This window comes from Triticum dicoccoides, chromosome 1A, assembly GCF_002162155.2.
Source record: "Triticum dicoccoides isolate Atlit2015 ecotype Zavitan chromosome 1A, WEW_v2.0, whole genome shotgun sequence".
Taxonomy (NCBI): domain Eukaryota; kingdom Viridiplantae; phylum Streptophyta; class Magnoliopsida; order Poales; family Poaceae; genus Triticum; species Triticum dicoccoides.
In genome coordinates, this window is record NC_041380.1 from 372,914,923 (window position 1) to 372,926,639 (window position 11,717).

The window sequence follows — 11,717 nt, forward strand, 5'->3', positions numbered from 1 at the left end:
GCATAGTGCGCCATTACTAGTTTAAACTAGTAATGGCGCACTGTGCCATGGTCCGCCATTAGTAGTTTTGCAAAAAAAAAAGAGTAAAAAATACAGTAGTGGCGCACTCTATGGCTGGTGCGCCATTAGTATGTTTGGAAAAATGAAAAAAAATTGTTACTAGTGGCACACCTTGTGTCTGGTGCGCCATTAGTGTCTTCCACACCAATGGTGCATCGGCACATGGTGCGCCATTAGTATATAGTAGTGGCGCACCACTTCTCTGGTGCGCCATTAGTGTCAATTTCATCTATAGCCCTTTTCCTAGTAGTGCGACTTGTTGCTATTGCGACATTTTTCTTTGCTACTCGAAACACTTATGTTTTAAGAGTGTTTTGTGCAGTTCAACTTGAATGTCACATCGGTGACTTTTCTTAATTTTGGTGGAACTACACAAAAGGAGATCGAGATTGGTTTCCAGTCTTCGTATCGATTCAACTTGTTGCCATTGCGACATTTTGCTTCACTACGCGAAACACTTTGCTTGATTTCAATGCAACTGCACAAAACAAGATTGGATTTCCTATTCGTGTTGTTAGATTCATATTTTATCTTATCCGTCTCATGAAAGGTCAGTACATGCCTTCGTCCACATGATTGTGCAGTGTGCTTTGAGATGTTGTGCTACTTGTATTGGTACTGTTTTAAATAAATGTTGAATTGAAGCTATTGTATTTCTATCTTTTCCCATGAAGTAGTGAACAAAAATGGGACCAACCCAGACATGATGCTTGTTGCTTTGTTACAACAAACTCTGCATCACCCCCTTTATAAGTAGATGGAAGCACATACTGTTGTTGCACCCACTCTCCCCTGGAACTGTTTATGCTTTTCGTTTATCTAATGCCGCTGGTAAAATTAAGCAATGCCACTCTCAGAATTAATTAACTACTGAATCTTAGTTCAAAAAGGCTACACTTGTTAGGAATGGTACTATCTTGCTTTATAGTTCTTTCTACATGTTTAACCAAGGTATTGTTAAGATAATGTCTCTATTAAAATGAATCAGTTGCATTGTTTTAGGAATGGTACTTTTCTGCTTTGTCGTTCTTTATACATGTTGAAACAAGGCATTGTTAAGATAATGTCTCAGTCAATATGAATGAATCACACTGATGGAGAATTGCTACTTTCCTGCTTTGTTTCCCATTAAGATAAAGTAGATCGGTAGATGATTTTCTTCTAGGAGTACAAGTCATCAACCGTTATTTCTCAGTAATTGTTTCCCTTATACCTATTGTTGCTTACAGGGATATCAAAATTAAAGCTCAGTTTTATTCGACTTCGATTTTAGTTGAACTGCACGAAAGGAGCCAATGTGTCCAAGGCAAACTGCTGCATTACTGGGTCTAGTTGGTCATTCCACTTTGCAGAAAGAAGCAGTCACTGATTGCGCTACATTACAGAAGGAATGACCGAGAAGCTTTAAAGAGTATTATTAGACACCGGTGACATGGCTAGTCTGTAGAGACCATTGGCAATTTAACAACACGTGGAGTGCCCTGGGCAAAAAGTGCCCAAACAAGTACAAGAAACTACGACAGGATGATCATAGGCATTACATATTTTGAATGGGAAAAGCTTGTCAAAGTTTAATCATTGATGTTAGCAAGAAGACGTTAGTTTAATATATTTGGAATTGGAAAACCTTGTCAAAATTTGCTCATTGATGTTAGCCAGAAGACATGAATTTGATATTTTTGAGTGGGACGCCCTTGCAGCATCGAGTGTTTTTCCTATTCCTATGTTCAGTTTAGAAGTAAATATTTGCTCTGGTGAGATATTCCTGTGTTAAGAGTTTGTTCTGAATATTGTCTATGTAATGCCAGACCTTGTGTTTGATTGCAAAGTTGATCTTGGAATGTTGTGGCATGCAGCATCATGAGCTGTTCACCGTGCCTCCTGAGAATAATGCTTCGTTTTGTTTTGCATGTCGATCTAATGCTAGTGATTTGCTTGTTAAGAAGATCATCCTCTTCTGTTGTTTCCGTGCGTAAGAAGTTCATCATCTGATGTTTCATTCATAGCCTATACGACAAGTCAGGTAGGTTAGACGTGAAACCATATGATCTTCCAACCAACTCATGATATTAGTCCGTGATTGGATCGTCGTTTGCCAACCAAAACCGCTTCTAAAACTCACGCTTGTAGATTAAAGCAGATGGTCTCGGGCGAAGGCACTTGGTTGGTTGATTTCGACTAGTAAAATATCGGAAGTACTTCACACACGATAAAAATGCTGAATGACACTCGGACGATTGCTAATCCAGCCGTTAGGTGCTGTTTCAGCCTTGCCCATGGATGGCATGATACACACGTCGTGCATGTATCATCTGGTAATGTCGTCCATATAGCAGTGCTCGTAAAATATACACTGGTCTCTCAAATTACACGCGTAACCCACCGGTTTTACTTACAGACCTCGGGCCCTCGATTTCATTACGCCTGTATTTTACTCGTTTCCGATGACGAGTAAATTTCACCTGTATGTTAATACAGGTTTGAAATAAACCAGAGCTCCCAAGCGTGGCCTTACCGTTTCATGCCGTCTCAGTTTCACGAAGGTGCTCATAGGTGTCCGATGATCCTGGCTTCCTGAATGAGCAGTGGGCGCTGTATCAGACCATCCGTAGGGCCTGCAAGGCCCTCTCTATTGTCCTTCGAGTTGTTGCGCTTGCCGTGGTGCCGAGCATTGTTAACATCATCAACGAACATGAGGATTCAGGAGATGACTTTATTTTGACTGGATGACACTAGGGACCCACTAGGGCCATAGCCGTACGTACACAAGTGCCTCCTTATTATGTACGCAAGTCACCCGCAACAAGGTTATCAAATTTTGCAAAGTTCAGTGGAGCCACCACACCGAGGAGGAAGCCACCTGGGAGCGAGAGGAAGAACTGCTGAAGGACCACCCTCACCTATTTTCTAGCCAACCCGAATCTCGAGGCGAGATTCATCTTAAGGGGGGTATGTTTGTAACATCCCAATTTTCAATTTGGAATGTTATACACTAGATCATCAATGCATATAATATTTTGTTTGCTTTTGTCCTGATCCAGAAATTCTATGCAACTCAAGGACCCACGGAGAGAGTTGGGGATTTTGTTATTTTCATATTTGGGTTCTCTCAAATTTTGAAAATAGGATCTTTGATTTTATTCATTTTATCTTCACTTATTTCTATAATAAAAATATGAGAGAGGGAATAAAATGACTTTCCCAAAATAAAGAAATATTGAAGGTTTAATAAAAAAAATCAAGTAAGATTTTATTTCGGATTTTCTTGCTATTTTATTTGAATTTAGGAAAAAATTGCACGATTTCAAAACTGCATTTTAGGGCCAAGAAAATGTTCATCCTGTTCTAAATATTTTATTTAGATGGTGAATTTTTTTAGCATTTTTAGATTTTTATTTATTTTTCTAGGATTTTCTTAGTTCGGCGGGATTATTTAAAAAAAGCTCCCGCGTGCCCGACTCGGCCGAAGCCCAGCCGAGCCAAGCCGGCCCAGCCGCTGCCGTCTCCCGCACCGGATCAGGACCGATGTCCCGATCACCGCCGCCGCCCGAGTCCGGGAGGAGCACGCCTCCCGAGGCGCCCCCTCCCCCAAGCCAGGACGCCCCCTCCTTTTATAGCCGCAGCCGCCTCCCGCCTCGCCTCACCCCGTCCCAGCCCCGTCGAGCCGCCACCGCCGAGCGCCGCTGCCAGGAGCCGCCGCTGCCGCCGCTGCCCCGCCACCCCGCACCGTCCTGTCGCCCCGCCGGAGCCGAACCAGAGGTATAGCTGCCGCCGCAGCCGTGGTCTGTTTTAAAAAAAACGATCCGGTTTTTTTAGAAACCCTAGTTTTGTTTTTTATAAATTGGTTTTATCGGTTCTTTTATTTAGCGAGCGTTCGCTCGATCGTTCGTTTTAACGAATGCGTTCACCGTTTAGTTTCAGATAACGAAAGTTCGTTCGTTAATCTGTTCGTCAGTTTTTCTTTTTCTCGGATTTTTCCGCGATTATTTGTGATCGCGATTTCTGCTCCGATTTTCGTTTTAGTTTATCTTTTCGTTCGTTTATCGGAATCAGGTGATTCAAGCGCCTGGAGTTTCGTCTCGAAACCCTCTTTCCGTTTAACCAACTCAAACAAGTTTTTGCATCTGTAAAATTTGACCTAGATCCAGATTAGTAAACGAAGCTTGTTTCTTTCGCCGTTTGACTTTCGTTGCTTCGTTTGATTTGATTCTTTTTGCAAACAAGAGTTCTTAAGTTGAACTTTCTGGTTAGATTACTTATTTGAGTTTTACCCGTGCATTAGATGAGTACTTATTGTGTCCTTGTTTGTTTGCTTGCGATAGAGTACCCGGAGTGTGCCGCTTGCTATTTTGAATCTCTAGGTTTTGCGGATCATCAGCAAGGCAAGTAACACTTTGATCATACCTCTTTACTACCCAGTTTTTATTGCATTAGATCAATCCTCAAACAATTGCATGATTAGGACCTAATTATAATGTGGGTTTTGGGAAGTAGATGAGGTAGTACATATTACCTGTTTTATTATCAAACCCTTGGGAGTTACTTCTACGTTTGCTTATTATGCCATGCTATGCAAGTAGACGTGGATTGGATGAGTGTATCCATGACAGATGTGAGATTGTTAATTAATGTTTTATTTAAGGTGGCAACTTTAATACACATTTGGGTGGACTGAGGCACCTGGGTATTCCAGCGATTGCCTGTTTTTCTTTATGGACCGCCACCCAGGCTCAAAGGGATCATGATATTTTTCATGCTAGAAACTTCCGTGTGCAGCCACAAGCTACTATGGGCACTAGCATAGTTGACTAAGTCGTGCGAACTCTTACAGTGGTAGACTAGCAGATGTAGGGGAAAGTAGGTGTAACGGTCTACCCGATCGTAAGGTGCTAGCGCTTCTGAAAGACTATGTCTCGGTCATCCGTTTCTCAAACACCATGTAGTGCGAGAATCCCAACGGAGGAGATCGAGTCTTGTGGGGAAAAGTGCGCAAACCTCTGCAGAGTGTATAAACTAATCATGATTAGCCGTGTCCCCAGTTATGGACGTTTTGAGTATCTAGTACTTGGATTATCATGTGAATCTCATCAGTTACTTTAATTAATTTTGTTGGGTTTTAATGATGATGTTTAATTGGGATTGAGAGGATGTCTATCATCTCAATGTATAACAACCACCATGATAGTTAAATAATATTTATTCCTTTGCAGTAGGGAAAAACTGGCTTTACGCAAAACTATAACCATAGAGCTTTCCACCAGCCATATATGCATGTAGTATAGCTTTATTCTTTCATTACTCTCTATGTGTTACATTGCTAGCATATTCCATGTGCTGACCCGTTTTCGGGCTGCAACGTTCATGTTGCAGACTTTTCAGACGATGACTAAGGTGCCTTTAGGTCGTGGTTCTATACTGAATGATGCCGTTGGAGTTGATGGACTCACTTATCTTCCAAGCCTTCTGCTGTTATTGTTATTAGATGGCCTTAAGCCATATTTATTGTAATAAGTTCTCTTTTGAGACATTCGATGTAATAAGTGTGTGATTGATACTCTGTTATGAATCCTTCAAGTACTGTGCCTGTCAGCATTACTGATCCAGGGATGACACTAAAGCACAGAGATCGGACTGTTTGAGGTCTGGTCGCTACAAGATGGTATCAAAGCACAAGCTGACTATAGGACACGACCACTAAGCTAAAAGCCCTAGATCACTATTCACTCTTCTCATTTCTGACTCCTCATCTTTTCTGCTCTTTTAGTATGGCGGATGCAAGGAACAAGTTCACGCAACCGGATGAAGATACACCCTTTGGACGTCACTTGAAGGAAGTCACTAGATACCTGAACGTCGGAGTACCGAGCTTCACCAGGACCTACAACGCCACTTTACCTGAAGAGGAACACTGGATGATTCAAGTTCAAGTTCCAGGAAGGACGTTCATGCATCTCACTGAGCCCACAGAGTTTTCCTTTGATGCACCAACCTGGAGTCTAGGAAAGAGCATGGCAGCCCACATCACTATGGGGCGCATTGGAGAAGTTTACCACAAGGATCTCAAGGATACTATCTGCCAGATTTGTGGGCGCCGAGATGAGCAATGGGAGATGACCAGCACCAGGAAGGATAGATCAATTGCAGCTTTCATCCAGGAGTTAAACCAGCACATTCGACGCCAGGAGAACCAGATGTGCGCAGGCATGATAGACCTGAAGAAGGCCATGACCAAGATCACGGAGCTGGAGGAAGAACTCAAGTCTACATGCGATGGATATGAGGAGGAAATAGCAACACTAGTGGAGAAGAATGATGATCTGAGAAAGAAGCTAAAAGTGTTCATGGGATTTCCTGCAACTAGAGGAGAAGATGATTGCACTTGTCCAGAGAACTACATCATCATCGACGACACCGAATCGGACCCAGATGATAGCGATGATGATTATGTTGATGAAGCTGGAGCAGATATCATGGAGTCTTCATCGGAGCATTTTTTTCTAGTTGACCACCATATCAGTAGTAGTATTCTCCCATGTATCTAGTATAGCCCGAGCACTTTTGTAACGATAGATAGACCGTTGTATGCCCTTGTTTGATGGAATGAAGTGATTTTGTTTGCATTTGCCTCATGTGCATATAGGTAGTTTTTTCTCTCTAGACCTTATTCTATCCTATATTCTCATCTTTTCTAAACCCATCAGATGCCTGCGAGACGTGACAATGGATTTGTATTTCCACCGGAGCTCACTCAGTTGATCCAGCAGCAGAATACGTTGATGCGGTTGCTAGTCCAGAATCAGAATCAGGGGAACAACAACAACAACAACAACCCACCACCGCCACCACCTGTTGATCACTTAACCCATTTTCTTAGGCTGAATCCGTCGGTGTTCTCTAGTAGCACCGAGCCTATAGTAGTAGATGATTGGCTCCGCAAGATTGGAAGGGAGTTAACCACTACAGGATGTACTGATGCTGAGAAGGTGCGCTTTACCGCACATCAGTTGGATGGACCAGCAACATCATGGTGGGAGAATTACACTGTCACCTACCCTATAGCCATGGTGGCATGGGACCATGTAGCGACCAGACCTCAAACAGTCTGATCTCTGTGCTCAGGTGTCATCCCTGGATCAGTAATGCTGATACCACACAGTACTCGGAGGATTTATAACAGAGTAGCAATCACACACTTATTACATCGAGTGTCTCAAAAGAGAACTTATTACAATAAATATGGCTTAATTATTCTATTGCTATTGTAGGAGTACAAAGGCAAAGGAATTGGCTCACTGATGCGCAGAGATATGCCGCTTACATGTCCTTGGAAACCCTCCATAAGAGTAGAGGAGGCAAGTTCAAGAGAACTGATAAGAAGGACGTGGCTGCAATATTTGGAGCACATGTTCGAGTTATTCAAAGAATATGGGAGACGGCAATGAAACAGAAAGGCCTTGGTCAGGAGGTGGATGTTTCAAACAAAAGAAAGGAAAATTGTGGAAGAAAATCATATGATGATATCCTGTCTCTCATTCTGACAATTCCCTTAAGAGGTCAACTATTCGATCTCTAGCCAAGGCACTGGGTGTAAGCCCTACTACACTATACAAGAAGTTCAAGTTGAATAAGATAAGGAGACACTCCAACAGGGTAAAGCCGGTACTGACAGACAAAAATAAGAGAGATAGGGTGGATTTTTGCCTCTCTATGCTAGATGAGGCAACATTAGAAGATGTAAACCCAAGTTTCAGGAGTATGCATAATATTGTTCACATCGACGAGAAATGGTTCTCCATGACCAAGAGAAAGAGGAACTACTATCTGCTGCCTGACGAAGAGGACCCGGAAAGACCTGTCAAAAACTCTATTGGAAAAGTGATGCTTCTCACAGCGGTAGCAAGACCACGGTTTGATGAAGATGGGAACATGACATTCTCCGGAAAAATTGGGGTATGGCCATTCATGAGAGTGACTGCAACAACAAAAAGAAGCAAGAACAGGGAAAAAGGGACATTGGAAACAAAGCCTGTCATAGTGACGAGGGATGTGATGAGAGAGTACATTATACAGAAGGTTGTGCCAGCAATTCAAGCATTGTGGCCTGCAGATGATGATGGATAACCCATTTTTACCTAGCAAGATAATGCGAGAACACATATCCTACCTAATGATCAAGCATTCGCGGAAGCTGTGGACAAAAGTGGCCTGGACATCAAAATAATGTATCAGCCTCCAAATTCTCCGGACATGAACACCCTGGACCTTGGGTTCTTCAGCTCCATTCAGTCACTAACAGACTGCAAAAGTCCGAAAACTATTCCAGAGCTGATTAAAGGTATTCAAGAGGAGTTCAATGGATATGAAGTTTCAAAACTTAACAGAGTGTTCATAACTCTGCAGACTTGCATGGTCGAAGTAATGAAGAATGGTGGAGCCAATAAATACAAAATCCCGCACATGAACAAGGATAGGCTAGAAAGGCTACAACTACTACCGCCCAGGATCTCAGTTCCTCCTGAAGTGTGTGCAATGACACTAGAGATGCTTGGACGCTGATCCTACTCTAGTTTGTTGTCTAATCTGTGTGTACTTGTTGTGTATTCTACTCCAGTTTGTTGGAGTACTTGTGTATTCCGTGCTTACAAGCAAAGGAGTATGTGTTTATGTGTGAACTTGGGGTCTATAATTATTGTTTCCAGACTATATTGTGCTATATATTGCTATATACTCCAGCTTATACTTGGAGTACTTGCTATATATTGGAATATATACTCCAGTATTTATGGTTGGAAAAGAAGAGAACTGAATCACTTGCTATAGATAGATTGATACTCCAGTACTCCTAGAAAGTTGCAAAACACTCCAACCAGGAGTATATTCTTTACTTGTTTGATAGGAGTATATATTCTCTGCAGCAAAGAATATACACTCATAGGAAGTTCCAGATGTACTCCTAGATGCAAACTGAGATGCAAAGAGAGATGCCAAGCTCTTTACTGAATATTTAACTAAATTTTTACTCCAAAAATAGGAGTATCATGCATGCTTAACTAAACTTTTAAGATTCAATGCACCATTGACGAACTACTTCAGAAAAATTCATGTCGATCAACTCTTTTGGTTGGGTTAAATTATGGAGAATTTCTAACGAGATCGCATATTTGGCACAAAATATTTAAATTATGGAGTATTTCATTCAGTTGAGTAAATAGAAGGGCAACTACTCCATCTACAGTAAGTAGATTACCTGAACTTTGGCTGGTTCATACCCATTCCAGAAGATATACTCCACCACATCTGCACCACATCTATTAATCTGCAAGGCAAATTAGGTGGAGAGGATCAAGTGGTGAACACTAAAGTGGCCTGGACATCATTTTTCTTTGCTTGATTTTCATCCACACACACACACAATCTTTCTCCTTCACTTTTTCTTCTCCAAAACAGACACAAAGTTGTTTTTTTTTTGTAGAAGCAGAGTTTGATGTGACTTACAAGTTTGTACTGTATCATCATCATATTTGTTGCTTTCAAAAGACACTTAATTTGATAACTGCCTCATCTTAGTACACACACATACAAGCAAAGCTAGCTACTCCCCTGCATTTGATTACTGAGGTGTCAATCAGTGCATGCTATGCGTGTGTGGGAGGCTGGCATGCCACTGTCGTTGTAGTACAAGGAGCCGCACCATTTGAGAGATCCCTCCATCCATCATGCTTGTGAATCTGGTGCTCTGATTCATATCCATGACCAGATGCATTTAACAGAAGGTGAGGTGAGAAGAGCAGAATACAGACTACAGAGGATGAACCAGATGCATTTAACTAAAGCCGCTGCGGTAAATCCTCACCTCGGAGACGAGCTTCCTGCTCTGCTCTGCGATGGTTGTATGGCTCGAAGAAGGGTCCATCCGCCCCTCCCCTCCCAGCACCCCCGTCGTTGATGGTGAGGTGGTGAAGTAACTGACAAGGAGGAGAAAGAGGAGCGGGAGGGTGATGGTGATGTGAGCATCGCCTGAAGTAGCAGATCCGGGCGGACGACCAGCGACAACAGCTCCGGGCAGGCAACCGGCAGCAGCTCCGGGCAGGCAACCGGCAGCAGCAGCTCCGTCGCGCCGTCTTGATAGCCCACGCCGCAGATCGAGCACCGCCATTGCAGATCAGAGAGCCGGAGGAGGAAAAATCACATTTTTAACGATGGAGTTGGTGCTGTAGAGCACCGGCAATGCGCGCGAGGGAGAGAGTGCTGACGATGTGGACGAGGGAGAAGCTCGGGGAGTGGCGGCGCGGGCGAGAGAGGGCGAGGGAGAAGCTTGGGGAGAGGCGGCGCCGACGATGCGAGCGAGCGTGCATTAGAGAGGGAGGGCTGTGGGAGAGCGTGTGAGGAAGGGGATGCGAATGTTTCGCTACCGTGTCCTCGGCCGACCCAGGGGTAAAAATGGAAAACACCATTTTCATGCGCGACCGAGCGACTGTGCACATGATTTCGTTCCGCGCCTTACAAAAGTGAATGGAGGGAGTATTTTATTTAGATGGTGAATTTTTTTTTTGGCATTTTTAGATTTTTATTTATTTTTCTAGGATTTTCTTAGTTCGGCAGGATTATTTAAAAAAGAAGCTCCCGCGTGCCCGACTGGGACGAAGCCCAGCCGAGCCAAGCCGGCCCAGCCGCCGCCGTCTCCCGCACCGGATCGGGATCGGAGTCTCGATCGCTGCCGCCGCCCGAGTCTGGGAGGAGTATGCCTCCCGAGGCGCCCCCTCCCCCAAGCCAGGACGCCTCCCTCGTTTTATAGCCGCCGCCACCCCGCCTCGCCTCACCCCGTCCCAGCCCCGCCGAGCCGCCGCCGCCTAGCGCCAGCGCCAGGAGCTGCCGCCGCCGCAGCCCCGCCACCCCGCACCGTCCCGTCGCCCCGCCGGAGCCCCGCCGGAGCCGAACCGGATGTATAGCCGCCGCCGCTGTGGTCCGGTTTTTAAAACAAAACGATCCAGTTTTTTTAGAAACCCTAGTTTCGTTTTTTATAAATCGGTTTTATTGGTTCTTTTATTTAGCGAGCGTTCGCTCGATCGTTCATTTTAACGAATGCTCTCACCGTTTAGTTTATCCTTTTCGTTAATCTGTTCGTCAGTTTTTCTTTTTCTCGGATTTTTTCGCGATTATTTCTGATAGCGATTTCTGATCTGATTTTTGTTTTAGTTTATCTTTTCGCTCATTTATCGGAATCAGGCGATTCAAGCGCCTGGAGTTTCATCTTGAAACCCTCTCTCCGTTTATCCAACTCAAACAAGTTTTTGCATCTGTAAAATTTGACCTAGATCCAGATTAGTAAACAAAGCTTGTTTCTTTCGCCGTTTGACTTTCGTTGCTTCGTTTGATTTGATTCTTTTTGCAAACCGGAGTTCTTAAGTTGAACTTTCTGGTTAGATTTCTTATTTGAGTTTTACCCGTGCATTAGATGAGTACTTATTGTGTGCTTGTTTGTTTGCGATAGAGTACCCGAAGTGCGCCACTTGCTACTTATCTCTAGGTTTCGCGGATCATCAGCAAGGCAAGTAACACTTTGATCATACCTCTTTACTACCCAGTTTTTATTGCATTAGATCAATCCTCAAACAATTGCATGATTAGAATCTAATTAAAATGTGGGTTTTGGGAAG